The 16,957-nt window shown below is 38.7% G+C and overlaps 1 protein-coding gene across 3 annotated transcripts in view; it reads right to left on the bottom strand.

Moving 5' to 3' along the window:
* The window catches only part of LOC124171680 (protein GDAP2 homolog), a 424,204-nt gene extending 413,294 nt beyond the window's left edge, over positions 1-10,910 (bottom strand). For all 3 annotated transcript variants that reach the window (XM_046550918.1, XM_046550917.1, XM_046550914.1), the window contains exon 1: positions 10,754-10,910. The gene's annotated coding sequence lies outside the window, so the exon portion shown is untranslated. The remainder of the gene's footprint in view (positions 1-10,753) is intronic.
* Between the last annotated feature and the right edge of the window lie 6,047 nt (positions 10,911-16,957).

Below are 16,957 nucleotides of genomic sequence, written 5' to 3'. Positions count from 1 at the left end.
CACTATCCTATAAGCGGCCTCTACTTTTCCATGTTTAAGATTGTTTTTGAGAAACGTGGATGAAAAGCATTTGCGAAGACTTGCAAAACAGCTGTCTGTTTTCGCAGCCTTGTATTTTCTTCTTTCTTCAATGAGATCTAATACTTCCTGCGTGATCCATGGTTTTTTCATAACGACTCTTCTTTTACCAAGAACTTCCTCAGCTGCCGCCTGCAGACCACTTCTAATGGTTTTCCAACTCTCTTCCATTGGTTTGTTGGTCGTATCCTCCCCTATTTTATTTTCTACAGCCTCTTTAAAAGCCAGTTGATGCTGAACCTCCCTCAATTTTTCAAACTGCCATATGTTTTTCACGGCTTTCTTCAACTTTTTAAATTTAAGGTGGCATTTCATCATAACTAAGTTATGGTCACTATCGATATCTGCCCCTGGATAACTTTTGATGCAGTCCTTCACCTGGTTCCTGAATCTTTGTTTCACTAGAATGTAGTCGATTTGGAATCTTCTACGGTCTCCTGGCATCTTCCACGTGTATCTTCTTCGCAGGGGATTTTTGAATAAAGTGTTGGCAACCACTAGCCTGTGCTCCGTGCAGAATTCAAGTAGCCTTTCTCCTCTTTCATTTCGGTTACCCAACCCATATTTCCCAGTTATTATTCCGTCTTGACCTTCGCCGACGACGGCGTTCCAGTCACCTAAAATAATAAGATTTTCTTCCCCTCTTACCTGCTTGATAACTTCCGCTATATCTTGGTAGACATCTTCTACTTCTTCGTCTTCATAATCTGACGTAGGCATGTAAACCTGTACCACTACAGTAGCTACGGGTTTAGTATCTATCTTCACCATTACTATCCTTTCATTAAACTGCAGGTAGCTTTTAACACGCATCCCGGCGCTCTTTCTAAGCATTATGCCTACTCCAGCATTACCATTTAGCGATCCCGTGTGTATCATTCTGTGGCTTCCACTAGGAATATACTTTGGGGGGGGGGATGAGAGGGGATGGGGAAGGGCGACCTTCCACCTACCAACCTTTTAGGAAAACTTTGGAAAAATGAAATGCCTGCAAATACATTTTACATAATTTTAGCACTTAAAATTTGGGTTTCATCAAAAGGTTACGTTAAAATTTACTATGAGTCAAAAATAGGCAATAGCTTTGAATATTATTTTTATTTCTCTGAGGCTTTGGGGGAGGATTTATCCCTTATCTACCCCCCCCCCCCCCCCATAGTTACGCGACTGATCTCACAAGTGAGTCCCGGATGTGCCTTTTTCATTTTAGCGTGAATTTCTCTCAGTCGCTTTAGAGCTCTACGGACTTCAGTATTGTACCATCGCGGTTCAGAATTAAAACGTTTTATCTTACTGGGTATCGCATTATCCACGGCCTCTTGCATAATACTAATGAACTTTTTCCATGCGTTGTTTACCCCAAGGTTGAGAGTGGCATCTTTGAAAACAGTGAATGAGTTCGACAAGTACTGCTTTAACCCTTCAAAATTCGCCTTATGTAATAATTAGACCCTTCTTCTCGGTACAGGTTTTCAATCGGAGACGATATGAAACTTTCCATGCACTGCGTCGTGGTAACTTATACCAGCCACATCCTCAGTTCTAATAACGCACTCTAGAATATTCGTTGCTAAGAGATATAGTATGTTGTTACCCCTGGCAGGTGTATCTACTAGCTGAGTCAAGGAATTGGAATAGAATGAGTAAAGCAAAGTTTCGCACAGGTCCTTGTCTCTCCCTCCATTTTTAAAACAATATTTTTCCCAGTCGATCAATGGAACATTGAAATCGCCGCCAATTATGACACTATTACGATTTTTATGAGTAGTATCTGGCTATCTAACTCTAAAACTGAATCTAGGCTGGAATCGGGTGGTCTATAATATGCGCATATAAAGTATGTCTCAGCTGAGCATGCGATTGAGCATCAAACAATTATCAATTCACTGTTTTCAAAGTTCTCGACTCTGCTTGTGACCTCACCCTTGACTGCAATGAATACTCCTCCTCCTGTTCTCGTTTTACTGTCCTTTCTGTATACCGACTATGATTTCGGGAAGATCTCTCGGTCATCTATTTCATCCGATAGCCAACTTTCAGTTCCCATTATTACATCAGCTTCTGTTTTTAGAATTTAATGGTGGAAATCAGCAACTTTGTTCTTAATACTACGGTAATTTACGACTACGATCGACAAAGATTCTTGTATACTTGGTTTAGTGAACTTTTCTGATACTCTAAGTTTCTCATCGCATACTATATCTGATTTTTCTGATGAACTATTACTATTTTGACAAGGGTTGATTTGGCGTTTTGAACACTGCTGTCTGAACGGAATCCTTGACCGCATGATTTACCACATGTATATCACACGGTCATAAAATGTTACACTTAATAACAAAATATACGCGCTCATTCCTGAAAAGGCAATACTACCAAAGGTTAGTTATTCCTGACCTGCACTACTTCATTTATTCTTCTATATCTGCATAACTCCATGCGAGCCACCTCTAGCGTGTTTGGCTAGTGGTGCACAGGCACCAGTGTGCGGCATGCAAAAGGATCCCCACATTCACGCTCCCCAATGGAACAATGGAAAAATTAAATCACGGAATCTACACCTACTAAATACGTGCACATTCATGAAAAGGAAAAATCTGGCAGCTCTTTGCTGTACCAGTTCAAACTTTGTTTTTAAACGTCTTTCGTGAGGATACGAAACACTGGCAGCTCATTCCAAATGGGGTCTAATGAGGTAGAAGTAACATAATTCTCTCACTTTGTCGTCGCACTATAGTAATATTCTTTTAACAAAACCCAATTTACGATTAGCTTGACCCGTTATTTCCCGAAAATGTGTATTCCAAGATAGATCATTATTGATTAAGACTCTAGATATTTTACCGATTCTAATGTCTCCTATTAAGTAGGTACCCCGAATGAAACATTTTTGTTGTGGGATGTGCTTTTTCCTCATGAAAATAATTCATACGCATTTTTTTTTCAAATTTAACTCTAGCTGCCACGCCTCGCATCATGCTTGGATTGCAATTATGTCATTCGTTATTTCATCCCTATCTTTATTGCAACGTACTTCAATGTAAACTACTGCGTCGTCTGCAAAAAGTTGTAGCTTACTGTGTACTACTTCACCCATGTCGTTTATATAAAGAGGAAATAGGAGTGGGCCAATGACACTACCCTGAGGGACGCCAAAGATGGCTCTGACCTCGGGCCGTATTCTGTATTTCGTCCGTACCGCACCGATCGGTTTCCCTTTCAAGCCCACCGACTGGACATCATTCCGTACCGACAACGGTTTCCGTGCCGACGACGGCACTTTCAGCGATTCTGTAAGGTCGTCGGTTTCAAACCAGTCGGTACGGTTCCCCCTCCTTCCCAAACAGGGAAAATCCGAATATATCCGAAGTTCGAAGTCATCTAACGTGTCTCCACCAATGAAAGAAGGGTAAAAACACGTGAAGACTCATTGGCACAGTTTGTTGACGTCATTATAAATCTTTTTATTTGCGGAAATTAAGACTTATTGTTAGATTAAGATAATCGATATTGGATAAGCTGTTAACAATGCTTATATAATGCGTGGTAGTAATGCTGTACCTACAGAATCGAAGGAGACAATATTACAACATCACAATATAGTTTGTATGTGATGGAGATTGTTGTTGCTGGAATGAATTGTTAAAACTATCCTTGAGATCGTAGCTTCTTTTTTTATATATTGGTTCCGTATATTGCTATTTATCCATAATTTGGTAATATAGTTGTCATTAAGTAAGTTCCGTCTAAATGTTATCAACGGAAGGTTATGCCATTGGCGCAGTAGCAGGCGAAAATCACATACATGGAACGTGAACATTGGGTTCAAAAGCAAATGTAAATGTTATATTAGAGGAACAAGTAAGGAAATTGTTATAAAAATATGGAGCTGGGTGTAATTAAAACAAGTGAAATGACGAGGAAGTAAAGAAATTGTGATTGGGTGAAATACATATGTATAAGTAGAGCGCATTCCAAGGGAGAGAAAATGATAATATTGCGGCAAACCTCATACTTATTAACAAATATCTTCTTTTATCGTCAAGGGAATCAATGGCTGACGATAAAATGAAATATAGTTGTCTATTACAAATGAAAGAAACTGATACCGTTGTGGCAAACTTCATACTTAAATAAAAAGATCTTATTTCTATGACGAGAGAAACGCCAGATGATGATTGGGTGAAATAATAGTTGCCTATTGATAAAGTGATAACATTGCGGCAAAACTCATATTCAATCAAAAATATCTTTTTTATGTCAAAGGAGCAAATAAATGATGATAGAGTGAAATAAATCCTATTACAAGCGAGTGAAAGTGGTAACATAAATGAGAGTAAGTCATTATATGGTGGCAAACCTCATGCTCATTAACCAATATCTTATATTTCTGTCAAGGTAATCAATATAGATGATGACAAAGTGAATTATAGTGGTGGGCTATTCGAAGGGGGAGAAAAAAATAACATTGCAGCAAACCTCATTATTTCCTCGGTGATGAGGTAAAAACAAAATAAAACGTACAATGCGCACCTGGGGAGTTCATGAAATCCACTAGTCGGTGGTCGTACCGACACCTTATGTTGTCGGCTACCGACGATCTCATGTCCTCACGTCGGTGCCGCACCGATCGGGTTCGTACAGAATCGCACCACGGCCTGACGAGTCGGTGTGACGTCCCACCCGACGAATCGGTGCCGCACTGATCGGTTTGGAGTTACAGATTACGGCCCCTCGTTGGAGACTGCACCGACTAATACTACTCTTTGCACGCGGTCGCACATAAGTTCTCTTATCCAGGAAACGACATCTTCATCTAGGCCGTATGATTTCAGTTTTATTATTGACTTTCCGTGGGGTACTTTATCAAAGGTTTTTTTTTAATCAATAAAATCGCGACTACTGGTACGTAGTTCTCTCCGGAGACTAAAATATCGTGGGAAAAAGCGCTAACTGGGTTTCGAATGATCTACTTTTCCTGAATCTCTGTCGGACCGTAGATTGAAAAATAGACTAAACCTTTTAGATAAATTCAAGAGCAGTGTCTTTTCTGACGAAGTTAACCATATCTTGCGGACGCCAACGTACTACGGAAGATCAGATCATATAAATAAAATAAGAGAGATAGATTGCAGAACAGATAGATTCCGAATGTCATTTTTTCCACGATCAATAAGAGATTATAACGGCAGCAATAGAACTCGTAAATAGATTGCATGACTTGTAGTGTAGCCTACTAACCTATGTAAAACTTAATGCATGTTTCTGAATTTCTATTCTATATTCTATTTCTAGCAGCATATAGTAGTATAGTTTGTTATTATACGGGACGTTTTGTGGACGGTGTGGAGTGCATGTGGGAGTCCAAATGCATGCTGCATGCTGGTGATTGATCACCTCCTGCCAAACACCCTAGAGGTGGCTCGCAGGGTATTATGTAGATGTAGATGAATCTATGTTGAGTTCCCATTAACAACTTTTGCGGGTCTAGTTGTTTAATAACTGAGCTGACACCAGTGTGTCCAAGGACTTAGAATGAGATGGACGATACATATATCAGTCTGTAATTAGATGGCTGTCTCTTGCCTCCACTTTTGAATATGGGCTTTGCATTGACAATTTTTTAGTCATAAGGTACATCGTGTTGCTCAATGGATTTTCTGAATATTAGCTGCAAGTAGGGGACAAGTTTTGAGGCTAGTTCTTTACAGACGCGAGGGCGATTTCGTCTGGACCAGGTGATCTATTGGAACTGAGCGATTTTTAAAAAAATTCCACTTCGTGAGCACCGATGTGAAGAGGCGGCATCTTTCGTATGCAGAGATGGTCAACTGTCTCGGGTGAGAAAAGAAGACTCGGTGAGCACGCTCTTGAAGTAGGAATTTAATTAATTGACTTTTTCGCATCTGTTTCACACATCTCCATGATGGTTTATTTGGGAAATTACGGTAGATCATTAACCTTGAATATCCCTAACATAAGACCAAAATGCTATTGGGTTATCCCGCATTTTCCCGCGCATAATTTCTCTTGATTTAAAAAAACGGAGAATTATTAATAAAACTGTAATCTTACGGCGTATATGATTATGTAATTTCTATGGATCGGATTATGTAACTCTAGAACGTTCGCGTGCAACGAGTAGTAGTAGACGGTGCAGTCTCCGACGAGGTTAGAGTAACTTCTGGTGTCCGTCAAGGTAGTGTCCTTAAGGACCATGGTAGTGCCGTAGACCTAATCCTCTTCCATCTCTATATCAACGATATTAGTGAAATAGTAGACATTAAACTTCCACTATTTGCAGACGATGCTGCAGTTTACATGGAAACCCGTTGCAGTAAAGATTGAGATGATTTAAGGAAAGACCTTACTGCAGTCCAAGCATGTTGCGTTGCGTGGATATTAGGGTTAAATATGGAAAAAATGCGCAGTAATTAATTCTGGAAAAAATCCTCCCCGCAACAAAGATATTTCATTCAGGATACCAAATTTGATACTGTAAACTCCGTAAAGATTTAGGAGTTAGACACAATAATGATCTATCGTGGAATATAAATATTCGGGAAATAACAGACCAAGCTAATCGCAAATTGGGTTTTGTTAAAAGAATACTGGGGAAAGTGTGACGGCAAAGTTAGATAAATAAGCTACTTCTCCCTCGTTAGACCCATTTGAAATACACCATCAGTGTTGTGATCCTCATGAAATACGCTTAAAAACAGAGTTAGAACGCGTACAGAGAAGAGCTGCCAGGTACGTTAAAATTCCTTACTGCAGTCTCGTTATTGTAACTGACCTCTTAGATAAACTCGGATGGGAATCTCTGTCAGACCGTAGATAAAAAATAGACTAAACCTTTTAGATAAATTTCAGAGCAGTGTCTTTTCTGACGAAGTTAGCTGTATCTTACGAACGCCAATATACTACGGTAGATCGTTTCATATATAAAAAAAAATAAGAGAGATAGACTATAGAACAGACTAACTCAGAATGCCCATTTTCCACGATCGATAAGAGATAATAACGGGAGCGTTAGAACTAACAAATATATTAGATGACTTGTAGTTTAGCCTAATAACTTATGCATACCTATATGCATGTTCTGAATTTTATTATCATATATAACAAAATGTGGTTGCATAATTTGTTAGCATGCATAACGTTATTTTTGACTGTGTGGTGTGCACATGGAAATGCATTGCATGCTGCATCCTGGTGATTGATCACCGCGTGCCATAAACCCTGGAGGTGACTCGCATGGAGTTATGCAGATGTAGAAGAATAAATGAAGTGGTGCAGGTCGGTGAAAACTCACACCCTGCCTTTGAGAACCCTCATCACCAGAATTTCTGAATCACGTGGACAAGCTAAAAATTGGAGTGGGGGGAGAAAAAGGAGCTTTTCACGTTCCCCCCTCCACTCACAAAATTTCGGCGTTGCCAATTCAGTGGAGGCAATCGGCGTAAATTTGATCGCTTTTAGTAAAACCCTTATTTCTCATCGTAGAACCTCGAACAAAAGACGCATTTAATCGCTCAACGGCAATGAGTATGATAGGTGTAAAAGAGTAGCTCTCGAGCGTTGCTTCGGTACAGTATACCTGGCTATTTCTTGGCCCCACGAAAGTAACCAATCATTTCCCTCTCTGTGCCTCGCTGTTTATAGAGCAAAATAACCAATTAAACAGTTGTACTTTGTTCCATAACCTAGATTGTGAGGTTAATCAATAGCAGATATAATAATCTTCATCAAATATTACTGTGATTGTTATGAAATAGCTTACTTAATTATGTCCATTTGAGTCTCCTTGACGCGACGAGTTGGTACCCCTGGGATCGCGTTGCAACGTGTTCAAAAAGTAGTCAATATTTTGAACCTCCGGTCCAGAAAAATGAATGGCAGCTCAAGCTATTCCTATCACAGAAAAAAGGCTGTGGCGAGGAAGAAGTCTGGGTGGCCATATCCTGCCCCCAGAAACGTCAGGAAATTAAAGAGTAACTTCTTCAAAGGAATTCCCCACGAAATATCACCCCTTCCCAAAGAACCAAACCCCGATTTATTTTGTTCCTCTCACATAATACCTGGATCTGCTTGATTCAGCTCCGGGGTCAGCATCGGTAGTGCACAGCAGGAATGGAGGTCGTGCAGCTGTCACTCTATTCCTTGAATGAGGGAGGCCGACGTCATTGGCCGCCGTGCACTTTTGGCAGGCCGTGAGAGGATTGGCGGAGGAGTGGGATGTATAACTGAAAAGCCGTGAGCTCCCCTTACAACACCACGTGCCATTTCCTTTGGCTCCCGTGGCCGAAGAATGTTATTCCGTGGAATCACTTCCAATCAATAAGCCGATCGATTTGGAAGAGCTAGGCGGGTCTCCGACGAATCTTTAAAGACTTTTTCAAACGATCACTGGATAACATTTGTAGGCAGTACAAAGTTTCGATTCGTAAACAAATGACGCGAGAAGAAGTGGATATAGAGGTAATTAAAATTTATCCATTTTAACCGGCGATTGAATGGCCTCAAATATTTTCATTTTATCTTATGCCTTTACATAAAATCTTAAGACCTATCTTCATATAAAAACCTAGGTGAGGAGTTAAGACAATGGAGGTATTATCAAAGTGGTCACAATCTGAACGAATATAAACCATGGAAAGCATTTGAATTGTGATAACCAAAGCGAATCTTTCATTCACAGAGAGCTTGCAAGCACAAAATCCATCGCATGCGGCGTTTGCGACGAATTTATTTGCAACAAGAGGGAAGTGCATGCATCCAGAGTCTTAGCACTATTAGTGCGGATGTCTGGATTTTCAGATCTGAACATTTCGGGTGAATGGGAGAGTGCACGGCCCCATCCACAAACGCAAGTTCATCCAAGAATTCGCTCCCTCTTCATCAATTGCTCTTTTCTCAGGAAACGTGCAACGCAGGTAATGGTGGAAGAAGTGGAGCAAAAATAAGTGTCGCATTTTTCCTCTCCGGAAATGTACATGGAAAATAATTCCGTCCGCCAAAATAACAGTTACAGCTAAAATAAGTTTTGAAGCCAGAGCCCAAAGTTAGTGGGTAGAATGGGGTAGGATGATTTGGAGCATTTACGCTAACGCGTGACTGGGGTGGTAAAGGAGACATTACAAAGAGAGTGAAAGGGTATTAGAGAAATTTGGTGACCACCACAAACGAAAGGCGCCATAAGGCTACCATTGATCATTCTCGCACCAGACCGATGGATGTATCGGGAGTTATCGAAAAGTAGTGTCCAATCACGGATTTGCCATGGCATTAGTACACAATTGAAATGGAGGTAGGAAAGGATTGGAACCACTGCCTTGGATGGGATACCACAGCTCTAGCCACTACACCAACGCCGTCGACTGAGGTCATATCGCGCTTTTATAGCTAGCGCAAAATCCATAACCTAACAGGGTGACTTCGATATCAAGCATCATCACATAAAAGAATTGAGGAAAAAGGCAAAGCAATGGCAACCAGAAAAATCGCTGTGACTTCAAGGTAAACTGATATATCGTACAAAATGTTAATACGGATTTATCATTTTGTCACCAAGAGAGACCACAACACTAGGTTAACCAAATCGAAGGGCAAAACAATATATGCAACGAAAATTAAGCCGTTTCCACGAATCAAAATAAATAACGCAGAACAAAACACATCACTAAAGAGCTACGCAATTCTTCGGATACACAATAATGAAACGAGCAGCCACCACTAATTTTAAGATTTCATAATGCTCAAAATGTACCTGTACACTACTACATGACTCTCCCATTAAGCGGTGAAAACTACCTTTCAGTTGATAAATACCGCACCATCATTATGATAAGTATTGAATTAGCCACCATAATTATTTGAACTTAACGCCGCTACTATCGATTACCAAAGTTAAATTTGAATTATGAAATTAAAAACTTAGGATTCCCGCCCATTTATAGAAGATCAGCCTTGGCAATGGCCATTAAATAATTATCTCCGAGGCTCTTCTCAGCAAATTTTAGCAGCAACCGCTTTGCAAATTAAATTAACATTCGAGAGAATCCTTTATGGTAAACCGTACGCATTGGCACCCAAGCATCTAAATCAAAATTCTGTCCTAAACGACCACAAATACTCATTAAATATAAATTACTACAGTTTAAAATGTAACTTCGGCTGTTTTACACGGCTGCATGTTATTTAATGAAGCAACCGAGTGCAGAATAGATAATAACGGTCGGTTCCCTATCTCATAAGGACAAAATATATTTTAACTATGTGCGTCAGTACCGATGATTATGAGCTTAAACAAATGAATGGCCCACCAAAAGTTTAATAATTATATTAAGACTCTACATTCAACGATATTTCCAAAATCTGGACGGACACACTCAGTGTATATCTACGGAAACACTAAAAGTACCAGAATCGTTTAGGACTTATATCGTGTATAGAAAGAGAAATAGGCATACAAGAGCAAAATGTGCGGTTAAACAGTTTCCAACATATAAAATGGAAAGCGATGTCATATAGATTTACTAAATCTAACACACAAAACAGCCAATCTTTAAATAAGACCCTTATGACTGCCGAAGGGCACTCAATAGCAGACGATATTACATCGAAATACAATGTTTCTGAAGGAGTACTCCAATAAAAGTAAAAAATGACTTACTTGGGCCCAAAAGAAGGGAAGTATCTTTCATAGCAATCACCTATGAATGCTCTTCTTCCAGAACCGATGGAAAATGCAACCTACTAAAATCTTGTACAACCGCAATCTCTTGGAAGACAGCTTAACCCCCCAAGTAATAGTGACGGCTGACGGGACAGAAGTAAATGTAGTACATTAAATGGCCACCGGAGGATGTTAGCAAAGGCGTTGTAGGCAAAAATATGAGTAACGTAATTGGAGGGTGCGATCGTGCGATCTACGATAGAACAAGTCAGCCGCAATCACGCAATCAAGAGGGAATTTGATGGTTCACATAAGTAATTGTTTTTCTAATTGTCGTTGGAATTCATTTTCAATCCAGTATTAAGGATTTATAAGGAAAAGAGTGAGAAATCTAGGTGCTAAAATGTGTACTGTTAAGTATAGAATTGGATTTATTTTCCGAAATCTAAATATATTAATTTCCAGTGTTTGGACTTCGTGCTTTCCTTTGTGTTTCTTTTCTCCGATATGTAAGATTTTGGATATTTTCTCGTATTTATAAACTTTCTGTGTTACCTTATAAAATTTCTATTCGTGTGGCGTTGGTATTATATGAAAGCAAAGTCAGTATCTTAAAATTATTGGTGGTAAAGTTCACCTACGTTTTCTTTCCTTAAATTAAAATGGGAATATTAGGACCACTTCATTCCAAAATGAGCTCATCGTATTTTCGTTAGAAATTTTCGAGCAGTTTTAAGTTCTGTAATGATGTAATGTCTGGTTCTTTCCTGGCAAACAATGGGAATTAATATTTCTCGGGTTTTGCACCGGCTACGGATATGGAGGACCTTACCCTGTGCAAAACTCGAGAAACTGTTACTGCTAATTTCTATAATCTTATCTTACACCATGGCATGTTTTCCGGTTGCTGTCACCATTGGGTCATTCCATGTCAGTTCATCCAGGCATAACACCCACCGAATCGGATTTTGATGAAACTTGCCAATTTTCATCCTTCAATGCAGGAATGAAACAGATCCAAAAACTAATTGAAAAATATCCTAAGGAATATTGGAAATTCTCTAAACTCGTATGTTTCATAAGATTTTAGAAAATTTTGCGTCAAAAACATGGTTCTATAAAACATCAAATTTTGACCTGAGGCAATATCTGAATCCAGCTAAATTATTTTTTCTAATATTCCTTAAGGTATGACCCACCACCTGTAAAAATAAAATTCATGGCTTTTCGCCTGGTTTGTTGTTAAAAAAAATTTATGTAAAAAAATCTCTTTTCACGACTCAGGTAGTCGGTGTTGGGTCCTCCTTCAAGTGTGATGAAATGCTTGTGTTAACTGTTTTCTATATCGAAGCAAATATTTACAACATTAATCTAGTACATAATAAGTTCAAAAATTAAAACATTTTTTATGTGTAGGTTGTTTTTCTCCCGATAAGAAAAATATATTATGAAAGAGAATATTTTAAGGAATTCATAGCACCCACCCATCATTGCTGGGGATAACTTGATCGTTGCTTCATAAAACACATCAAAATACAGGATAAATGTCAATACAAGTTAACTTTCTCCATTTTGTGTTGACAAGAAACTTCACGAATGTGTTTTACGTCATTAATGTTGTTCTACTTTGAACAAAAAGGTTTTCAAAGTACTGGATAAAGATTTCCTTCCAGAGCATGATTCAGAGGTTCTTGATAAAGCGAGTGATATGGATGTGCTAGTTGGGTTACTAAGAGAAACACTGGTGACAGAAGGCAGTCAGCGAGAGATAATTCAGCTACTAACACTAGCTACGACTTCATGGAGTAGGAAAAAAGTAGCCATCGAAATTAATGTTAGTGAATATACAATTCGGCATGCTAGGGAATTCTAAGAATGAAAGGCATCATAGCCATACCAGATCCAAGGAGGGGCAAAAACATAGAACAAACTGCAGTGGACTTAGTTCAGTCATTTTACCAAAATTCACGCCTTATGCCAGGAATGAATGATAAGGTGAGTGTGTCTAAAAATGTCCACAAGCAAAAGAGGTTACTTCTATGTAACCTAAATGAGCTGTATGCAGCTTTTTAATTTGAATTCCCACTTGTAAAAATAGGGTTTTCAAAATTATGTCTGTTGCGACCTAAATGGTGCGTGTTGGAAGGCTCCTCTGTAGCCCATTCTGTTTGTGTCTGTGGTATCCATCAGAATGCATCACTTCTTCTCCACGCATGCTCTATATAGGAGACCTACAACGACCTATTTGACTACTTGGTATGTTCCAAAGATAACAGGGATTGCATGTTACAGCACTGTTCAGAATGTATGTCTGACAAACGACTGAAGGAACATCTGAAAAGTAAATTTGAGGAATGGGACCCTGAAGATGAAGTGACATACAGTGCATGGGTGACAACAGATCTGACCCAATAAATTAGGTTAACAGTGACTCTGGATGAATACATCAATAGTCTGGTGAACAATCTGGAAAAACTTCTCCAACATTCCTTCGTAAACAAATCCCAGGCGAGACACCTAAAAGAACTAAAAAATAACCTACAGCCAGATGAAGCCAATGTTTTGCTGGATTTCAGTGAAAACTACCATTATGTAGGTAATACAAGATGAGGTTCAGGGTCATCACCGGAATCAGGATGGTTTTTCCCTACATCCAGCAGTAATTTATACTCGTGGACAGCTGAAGAAAGATCTTTGTGTGTCAAGTTTGTGTGTATTTTCTGACGATCTAGAACATGATGTAGCTTTCATATTTGAAACGCAAAAAATAGTCACTCAGTTTTTAAAGGAAAAGTTCCTTGAAGTAAAGAAAGTGCAATATTTCAGTGATGGTTGTGCTGGCCAATATAAGAACTGTAAAAACTTTATAAACCTGTGCCATCATCACCTGGACTTTGACTTGCATGCTTCATGGTCATTTTTTTCAACTAGTCATGGGAAATCTCCATGTGATGGGATAGGTGGAACAGTTAAGTGCATTCTTACAAGAGAAAGCCTTCAGCGGGATCTGGGTAACACAATGACTTCCATTGAAAAGGTGTTTGAGTTCTGCAAGTACAAATTGGATAAAATTTCATTTTACGTTTTAAAAAAAGAACAGTTATCAATGATTCGGCAACGATTAGAGACTCGCTGGTGCCATGCAAAAACAATCCCAGGCACTCGTAGCTACCATTCTTTTATACCAATTTCAAATAACATCATTGCGACACAAAAAAATAGCTTTGATACCATATACAGCTCTGTCCACAATTTCTTGTTAACGCAAAGTTGGGAAGAAATTTTGACAAAAACTTGTACTAATTCTTTTGTGGCCTGCTTGTATGACAATCACTGGTTTTTTGGGATACTTATGTCAAAGGATGTTGATCTATGTGATATAAAAGTGAAATTCTTTATCATTTCACTGGCCAAAAGAGAAAGAAGATATTTGCAATGTTCCTGTAAACAATGTCATTTGTTATGTGGAAACTCCTACCACAAGAGGCTCAGGACGAATGAATTACTTCTCGGAGAAAGACATTGAACGTGTGAACCAACGGCTGTTGGATTTAAAAGTACAACTTGGAATTACCACAACTGGGAAAAAATGTAACTCTAGTGTAACTGAAATATTAGCTTTCTCAGAGATAGGCCTCAGTGAAGACCTTGGATACTATCCTATTTAACTACAAACTGATGCACAGACAAAAGTGACTATATATTGTGATTGTTCATTTATAAGTTGTGCAACATTAATGACGTAAAACACATTCGTGAAGTTTCTTGTCAACACAAAATGGAGAAAGTTAACTTGTATTGACATTTATCCTGTATTTTGATGTGTTTTATGAAGCAACGATCAAGTTATCCCCAGCAATGATGGGTAGGTGCTATGAATTCCTTAAAATATTCTCTTTCATAATATATTTTTCTTATCGGGAGAAAAACAACCTGCACATAAAAAATGTTTTAATTTTTGAACTTATTATGTACTAGATTAATGTTGTAAATATTTGCTTCGATATAGAAAACAGTTAACACAAGCATTTCATCACACTTGAAGGAGGACCCAACACCGACTACCTGAGTCGTGAAAAGAGATTTTTTTACATAAATTTTTTTTTAACAACAAACCAGGCGAAAAGCCATGAATTTTATTTTTACAGGTGGTGGGTCATACCTTAAGGAATATTAGAAAAAATAATTTAGCTGGATTCAGATATTGCCTCAGGTCAAAATTTGATGTTTTATAGAACCATGTTTTTGACGCAAAATTTTCTAAAATCTTATGAAACATACGAGTTTAGAGAATTTCCAATATTCCCTAGGATATTTTTCAATTAGTTTTTGGAATCCTCATGACTTCTTTAGTAAACCTGCAAATATTCATAAAAATCGGATGAAAATTATGGCTGAGACAAATTATTTCCCTCTGGAGGTACAAGTGCCTCTGGAGACTGCATTCATTGAAAAACTGCAGTTTCACCCAAACTTCAAATGGTCGTGAAAAAAAAACTATTAGAGATAGCCAAGAAATATTTTACACTGTTTCATTCCTGCATGGAAGGATGAAAATTGGCAAGTTTCATCAAAATCCGAGTCGGTGGGTGTCATGCCTGGATGAACTGACATGGAATGACCCCATTGTACCTTCACTACAGGTCCATGTTTCATCAATTGCGGCTATTTCCCCCTCAGTCGTACTCATTAATGCCTCACCATTATTTTCACTGTACATACCTCCCAGTAAACGCAACAATTATGGCCACAATATGACGGTACTGTGGCAACCCAGTCAACACAACATTTATGGCCTCAGTGTGGCCAAATTGTGGGTTGCCTGTGGCAACTATGGCTAGCCACAGCTTGCCATATTATGACCAGACTGTGGTTGCCATGCGGCAAGCCATAGTTTGGATCGCCAAACTATGGCCACTCTGTGGATCGTCTCAGGAATGCCACAGAATGGCAAACAAAAAATTTGTAAATGTAAGTATATTACGGTTGCAATTGATACAGGTTAGTTGGTAAGTTATTAAAATGGAAGTTGATTGATTCAATTGATCTGAAGAAAGTATATTATCCACCTAATGGCGAGCCACACTTTGACCACACTATGGCCGGAGGTCAAAGCCACTATGGGGCCATAATGGCAACCCACTATGACCACAGTACGGCCGCACTCTGGCCATAATTGTTGTGTTGACTGGGCTTCACTTGAGCTCATTCTTCTGCTAAGACTTCTAAGTGATAAATGCTGCGCACATTACAATCGGAGCTAATGATGGACTCACACCTGGAATGCTGAATGGGTTGATTGCCTTGTTGAATTAGTTTTAATTCTATTGCACTTAAGCAAATTTTATTCAACCTCTGATGGCCGTAACATAAAAATTGCAATGCATGTGAATGATGATTTTATTGCCGAATTTAACCCCATTAATTGTTTCTTTTTCACATAATCACTTTGACAATTGAGGCATTTTTATTTCCTGTGGACAAGTTATTATATTCAATCACATCACCCAAGTAACATTTTTGGTTGGCCCTATGTTGGCAGATGGTGGGACACAGCGGTTGGCCCATGGTATGATTTGGCCACCTCGCCAACCGTATCCCAACCAACGATTCCCCAACGATGGGCCAACAGAGCATTACAGTCGGGCCTTCGTATTCCCAACCCTAGGCCAACAAATCTCCAACAATATACCATTGGCCCTTTTAAATTCTGCCATCCGTTTCCCAACAAAAGCTATATTTTGCTGGCATTTTTCATTCTCATTTTTATAGAATGAAAGTTAAATTAATTTACCTTCTCACTTGATACTATACTGGAAGATAGAAACTTTACCTTTAGCTCCTTATAAATCAAAATGAAATTAAATACATTAACAATCAATGATATAGGACAAAATAAGGTTACAGTGGTTAAAAGTGGAAAACAAAAAATATCAGTTCGTAAGGTCCCCAACTTTTATTTTCACAAATTAGGACAATTTTTTATTAGGACAAAATTAGGAAAATTTCAACAGTACCTTTCCATATTACAATATGGCACACACAAAAACTGTCCATCTTTTTTGTAGGGCAACAAAACGCACTTAGATAAAATCTGGGTGGACTGCAATTTACATCCAGGTACTAATTTTTTCACTACAAATATACCAATCGTACCACTTCTAAGAGGTAATTCAAAGAAATCCTCCTTTATTTCAAATA

Source organism: Ischnura elegans, chromosome X (genome assembly GCF_921293095.1).
Source record: "Ischnura elegans chromosome X, ioIscEleg1.1, whole genome shotgun sequence".
NCBI classification, from domain to species: Eukaryota; Metazoa; Arthropoda; class Insecta; order Odonata; family Coenagrionidae; genus Ischnura; species Ischnura elegans.
Note: the sequence above shows the minus strand (reverse complement) of the source record. Positions and strands in the feature narration are given on the sequence as shown.